This window comes from Phyllobates terribilis, unplaced genomic scaffold (assembly GCF_046119375.1).
Source record: "Phyllobates terribilis strain yellow unplaced genomic scaffold, ASM4611937v1 Scaffold_12__6_contigs__length_324123572, whole genome shotgun sequence".
Lineage (NCBI taxonomy): Eukaryota > Metazoa > Chordata > Amphibia > Anura > Dendrobatidae > Phyllobates > Phyllobates terribilis.
Window position 1 is genome coordinate 224,249,421 of NW_027362772.1, and position 7,450 is coordinate 224,256,870.

A 7,450-nucleotide genomic window follows, 5' to 3' on the forward strand; every position below is an offset into this window, starting at 1 on the left:
ATGACTAAGTGCAAAAAAATTTTTTCAACTTTTTTCAATTTTACCCCCGTGGGATATATATTCTACCCACACACATTTGGAACTCTCCTGGGGTACACTCACACATATTATTCCCTCATTTAGTGGATATTTTCACAAAAAAGTGAAATTTTCAAAAATCCAGAAAATTGCCTGAAAACGACAAAATATCAAGGACTCATTGGGCGAATCACTCTGGAACTAAAATCGGAACGCTCACTGACATTTCCCCTATCTGAAAGTCTGATAAATGCCGGAAAAATGACAGTCCAAAAAAAATGTTTTTAACTTTTTTCAATTTTACCCCCATTGGATATATATTCTACCCACACACATTTGGAACTCTCCTGGGGTACCATCACACATATTATTCCCTCATTTAGTGGATATTTTCAGAAAAAAGTGAAATTTTCAAAAATTCTGCAAATTGTCTGAAAACGATGAAATATCAAGGACTCATCTGGCGAATCGCTCTGGAGCTGAAATTGGAACGCTCACTGACATTTCCCCTATCTGAAAGTCTGATAAACGCTGGAAAAATGACTAAGTCCAAAAAAAAAATGTTTTCAACTTTTTTCAATTTTACCCCCATGGGATATATATTCTACCCGCACACATTTGGAACTCTCCTGGGGTACCCTCACACATATTATTCCCTCATTTAGTGGATATTTTCACAAAAAAGTGAAATTTTCAAAAATCCAGAAAATTGGCTGAAAACGACTACCATATATTCCGGCGTATAAGACTACCTGGTGTATAAGACGACCCCCCTACTTTCCTGTTAAAATATAGAGTTTAGGATATATTCACCATATAAGACTACCCCTTTTCCAACGCATACCAAACACCGGTAAAAATTAAAAAAAAACAGATTTGAATTTAACATGATCCTTTTTTAATTTAAATTCTTATGACATGCAGGTATATAGCAGGAAAACTGTCACTCATAAACATATTAAAATAGGGGGGACCCCACGTCATTTTTTGGGGGGGTCCCCCATTCTAATAGCTAGTAAAGGCTAGGTATTCAGCTGGGTGCTGATATTAGTAGCCTGGGAAGCTCCGTGGGTATTACCCTCTTCCCAGACTTCAAACATCTGCCCCAGCCGTCTGCTTAACCTCCGCTAGAGACTATAATGATGGTGGATCCCACGCCAATTTTCTTTTTAAAAAATCCTTTATTTTAACACTAAATGACAATTGAGGGGTTAATAAAGATGCAGTCCCTAAATTATTAATTTTGTAATTAATTTTTCCCAAAAATGTTGACGTGGGGCTTCGCCATATTTTTGTGTCCAGCCAGGTACAGCAGGCAGGAACGGGCTGCCCCCAACCACCAGCTGCCTATTTGTACCTGGCCGGACACAACAATATATAGGGAAGCCCTTTTTTTTTAATTATTTCATGAAATAATTAAAAAAAAAAATACGTGGGGCTTCGCCCTATTTTTGTGTCCAGCCAGGTACAACTAGGCAGCTGGGGGCTGGAATCTGCAGCGCAGGGAGGCCCAAGCTTTCTGGGCCCCCCCCGCTGCAAATTGCAGTCTGCAGCCACCCCGGAAAATGGCGCGTTCATTGAAGCGCCATCTTCTGGCGCTGTACCCAACTCATCCAGGGCCCTGGTGCGGTGGCTCACTGGGTAATAAAGGGGTTAGGGCCAGCTTGGTATTATCAGCTGCCCCTAAGCCCGAAATTCATGGGGTCACGCCAATATTAGACATGACCACCATGAATTTCTAGTAAAGTAATTAAAAAAAACACAACACCCAGAATAAAGTCCTTTAATTGAAATAAAGACACAATTTTTAATGTTCTAAATTAAACCATACTTACAGTCACGCCCATTCCAGCTGAAGCCAACGATCTCCTGCAATAAAAGTAAAATAATAAAGCAACCTCATCCTTACCTCTCCATGGTTCCCAGGACCGGTCCAGCTCTGCTACATTCACATGACAGGCTGCACCGCAGCAGAACGCTGCCGTTCAGCTTGCCATGCGGCAGACACTGAGAAGCGCAGGCATGCTTGTGCTCCTCAGTGTCTGACTGTGACGGCATCCAGATGAGCCGAGATCATGTCCAATGAACTCGGCTCACCTCATGCACGTCACTGACACCGTGGGAAAATTCTCCTGCTCCCCGCATGCGCAGTAGAAGTTTCCCACGCTGTCAGTGACGGACGTCCAGGAGGTGAGCTGAGTTCATTGTCGGCTCATCTGGATGCCGTCACAGTCAGACACTGAGGAGCACAAGCATGCCTGCACTTCTCAGTGTCTGCGGGATGACAGGCTGGATGGCAGCGTTCTGCTGCGGTCCAGCTTGTCATCTCGATGTAGCAGAGCTGAAGCTGTCCTGGGAACCATGGAAAGGTAAGGATGAGGTTGGTTTATTATTTTTCTTTTATTGCAGGAGATCGTTGGCTTCAGCTGGAATGGGCGTGATGGTAAGTATGGTTTAATTTAGAACAATAAAGAATTGTGTGTTTATTTCAATTAAAGGACTTTATTCTGGGTGTTTGTGTTTTTTTTAACTTTGACTATGGGGTTAGTAATGGGGGTGTCTTATAGACGCCTCTCCATTACTAACCTGGGCTTGATGTCAGCTGGCATTATAAGCTGACATCAACCCCAGCCCTATTACCCCACTGCCACCGCTACAGGGCAGTGGGAAGAGCGAGGCTAAGTGCCAGATTTGGCGCATCCTATGGATGCGCCATTTCTGGGACGGCTGACGGCTGGTGTTTCTAGCCTGGGAGGGGGCCAATATTCATGGCGCCCTTCCTGGGCTATTAATATCAGCCTCCAGCTGTCTGCCTAGCCTTTGCTAGCTATTAAAATAGGGGGGACCCCACGTCATTTTTTTGGGATCCCCCATTTTAATAGCTAGTAAAGGCTAGGTATTCAGCTGGGGGCTGATATTAGTAGTCTGGGAAGCTCCGTGGGTATTACCCCCTTCCCAGGCTTCAAACATTTGCCCCAGCTGTCTGCTTAACCTCCGCTAGAGACTAAAATTAAGGGGAACCCCACGCCAATTTTTTTTTTAATAAATCCGTTATTTTAACACTAGATGACAAGTACAGTAACCAGCACTGTCACTGTACTTCATATATATGTGACTGACATGTTTCTATCTATCTAATCTATGTGTGATGCTCTATCTTTCTGTTATAAGTTGTCGGGTACAGATGCTGAATTGCCGGCCGGCTTTTTTAAAGAGACGGTGCATGAAAACACTAATATTTGTTTTAATAAATCCTTTACACTAAATGACAAGTACAGTAAGCAATACTGTCACTGTACTTCATATATATGTGACTGACATGTTTCTATCTATCTAATCTATGTGTGATGCTCTAATCTTTCTATTCTAAATTGTCAGGTGCCGGCTTATGCCGCTGCTGAATTGCCGGCTTTTCATATATTGTCACAGAAGCGATGCGAACTTCCCTGCTCCGGACACAGCGCAGCGCTTCTGTGACAAGTGAAAGCTGTCGGCACAGAAGCCCTGCGCTGTGTCCGGAGCTGGGAATACGCAGCGATGTGTCAGTTTCAGCACAGAAGCGCTGACTGTCTGGACCTACCGCCGCCGTATTTTAACTCCCTCCACCTTATATTAACTCCGACATGGCAGGGATACGGCCACGGCAGCTTATTAACACCCCCAGAGTATCCCCGCATGTCAATTTCTGAAAGTTCAAAAGCATTACCGGCGTATAAGACGACCCCAGACTAGACAGAAGATTTTTCAGTCTTCAAAAGTCGTCTTATACGCCGGAATATAGGGTAAATATCAAGGACTCATTGGGTGAATCGCTCTGGAACTGAAATCGGAACACTCAATGACATTTCCGCTAGCTGAAAGTCTGATAAATGGCGGAAAAATTACTAAGTCCAAAAAAAATTTTTTTCAACTTTTTTAAATTTTACCCCCATGGGATATATATTCTACCCAAACACATTTGGAACTCTCCTGGGGTACCATCACACATATTATTCCCTCATTTAGTGGATATTTTCACAAAAAAGTTAAATTTTCAAAAATCCAAAATATTGGCTGAAAACGATAAATATCAAGGAATCATTGGACGCATCGCTCTGGTACTGAAATCGGAATGCTCACTGACATTTGCCCTATCTGAAAGTGTGATAAACGCCGGAAAAATGACTAAGTCCAAAAACAAAAATTTTTCAACTTTTTTCAATTTTACCCACGTGGGATATATATTCTACCCACCCACATTTGGAACTCTCCTGGGGTACCCTCACACATATTATTCCCTCATTTAGTGGATATTTTCACAAAAAAGTGAAATTTTCAAAAATTCTGAAAATTGGCTGACAAATACTAAATATCAAGGACTCATTGGGAGAATCGCTCTGGAACTGAAATCGGAACGCTCACTGACATTTCCCCTATCTGAAAGTCTGATAAATGGCGGAAAAATTACTAAGTCCAAAAAAAAATTTTTTCCAATTTTTTCAATTTTACCCCAGTAGGATATATATTCTACCCACACACATTTGGAACTCTCCTGGGGTACCCTCACACATATTATTCCCTCATTTAGTGGATATTTTCACAAAAAAGTGAAATTTTCAAAAATCCAGAAAATTGGCTGAAAAATACTAAATATCAAGGACTCATTGGGAGAATCGCTCTGGAACAGAAATCGGAACGTTCACTGACATTTCCCCTATCTGAAAGTCGGATAAACGCCGGAAAAATTACTAAGTCCAAAAAATTTTTTTTTCAACTTTTTTAAATTTTACCCCCATGGGATATATATTCTACCCAAACACATTTGGAACTCTCCTGGGGTACCATCACACATATTATTCCCTCATTTAGTGGATATTTTCACAAAAAAGTTAAATTTTCAAAAATCCAAAATATTGTCTGAAAACGACTAAATATCAAGGACTCATTGGGCGAATCGCTCTGGTACTGAAATCGGAATGCTCACTGACATTTGCCCTATCTGAAAGTCTGATAAACGCCGGAAAAATGACTAAGTCCAAAAAAAAAATTTTTTCAACTTTTTTCAATTTTACCCCCGTGGGATATATATTCTACCCACACACATTTGGAACTCTCCTGGGGTACCCTCACACATATTATTCCCTCATTTAGTGGATATTTTCACAAAAAAGTGAAATTATCAAAAATCCAAAAAACTGGCTGAAAACGACTAATTATCAAGGACTCATTGGGCAAATCGCTCTGGAACTGAAATCGGAACGCTCACTGACATTTCCCCTATCTGAAAGTTTGATAAACGCCAGAAAAATGACTACGTCCAAAAAAAAATTTTTTTCAATTTTTCCCCCGTTGGATTTATATTCTACCCACACACATTTGTAACTCTCCTGGGGTACACTCACACATATTATTCCCTCATTTAGTGGATATTTTCACAAAAAAGTGCAATTTTCAAAAATCCAGAAAATTGGCTGAAAACGACAAAATATCAAGGACTCATTTGGCGAATCGCTCTGGAACTAAAATCGGAACGCTCAATGGCATTTCCCCTATCTGAAAGTCTGATAAATGCCGGAAAAATGACTAAGTCCAAAAAAAAATGTTTTAACTTTTTTCAATTTTACCCCCATGGGATATATATTCTACCCACACACATTTGGAACTCTCCTGGGGTACCCTCACACATATTATTCCCTCATTTAGTGGATATTTTCACAAAAAAGTGAAATTTTCAAAAATTCTGAAAATTGTCTGAAAACGATGAAATATCAATCACTCATCTGGCGAATCGCTCTGGAGCTGAAATTGGAACGCTCACTGACATTTCCCCTATCTGAAAGTCTGATAAACGCCGGAAAAATGACTAAGTCCAAAAAAAAATGTTTTCAACTTTTTTCAATTTTACCCCCATGGGATATATATTCTACCCGCACACATTTGGAACTCTCCTGGGGTACCCTCACACATATTATTCCCTCATTTAGTGGATATTTTCCCAAAAAAGTAAAATTTTCAAAAATCCAGAAAATTGGCTGAAAACGACTAAATATCAAGGACTCATTGAGTGAATCGCTCTGGAACTGAAATCGGAACACTCACTGACATTTCCCCTAGCTGAAAGTCTGATAAATGCCGGAAAAATTACTAAGTCCAAAAAAATTTTTTTTCAACTTTTTTAAATTTTACCCCCATGGGATATATATTCTACCCAAACACATTTGGAACTCTCCTGGGGTACCCTCACACATATTATTCCCTCATTTAGTGGATATTTTCACAAAAAAGTTAAATTTTCAAAAATCCAAAATATTGGCTGAAAACGACTAAATATCAAGGAATCATTGGGCGCATCGCTCTGGTACTGAAATCGGAATGCTCACTGACATTTACCCTATCTGAAAGTCTGATAAACGCCGGAAAAATGACTAAGTCCAAAAACAAAATTTTTTAACTTTTTTCAATTTTACCCCCGTGGGATATATATTCTACCCACACACATTTGGAAATCTCCTGGGGTACCCTCACACATATTATTCCCTCATTTAGTGGATATTTTCACAAAAAAGTGAAATTTTCAAAAATTCTGAAAATTGGCTGACAAATACTAAATATCAAGGACTTATTGGGAGAATCACTCTGGAACTGAAATCGGAACGCTCACTGACATTTCCCCTATCTGAAAGTCTGATAAACGCCGGAAAAATGACTAAGTCCAAAAAAAAAAATTTTTTCAACTTTTTTCAATTTTACCCCCGTGCGATATATATTCTACCCACACACATTTGGAACTCTCCTGGGGTACCCTCACACATATTATTCCCTCATTTAGTGGATATTTTCACAAAAAAGTAAAATTTTCAAAAATCCAGAAAATTGGCTGAAAACGACTAAATATCAAGGACGCATTGGGTGAATCGCTCTGGAACTGAAATCGGAAAGCTCACTGACATTTCCCCTATCTGAAAGTCTGATAAACGCCGGAAAAATGACTAAGTACAAAAAAAAAATTTTGTTCAACTTTTTTCAATTTTAACCCTGTGGGATATATATTCTACCCACACACATTTGGAACTCTTCGGGGGTACCCTCACACATATTATTCCCTCATTTAGTGGATATTTTCACAAAAAAGTGAAATTTTCAAAAATTCAGAAAATTGACTGAAAACGACTAAATATCAAGGACTCATTGGGCGAATCGCTCTGGAACTGAAATCGGAACGCTCTCTAACATTTTCCCTATCTGAAAGTCTGATAAATGCCGGAAAAATGACTAAGTCCAAAAAAAAATGTTTTCAACTTTTTTCAATTTTACCCCCGTGGGATATATATTCTACCCACACACATTTGGAACTCTCCTGGGGTACCCTCACACATATTATTCCCTCAGTTAGAGGATATTTTCACAAAAAAGTGAAATTTTCAAAAGTCCAGAAAACTGGCTGAAAACGACT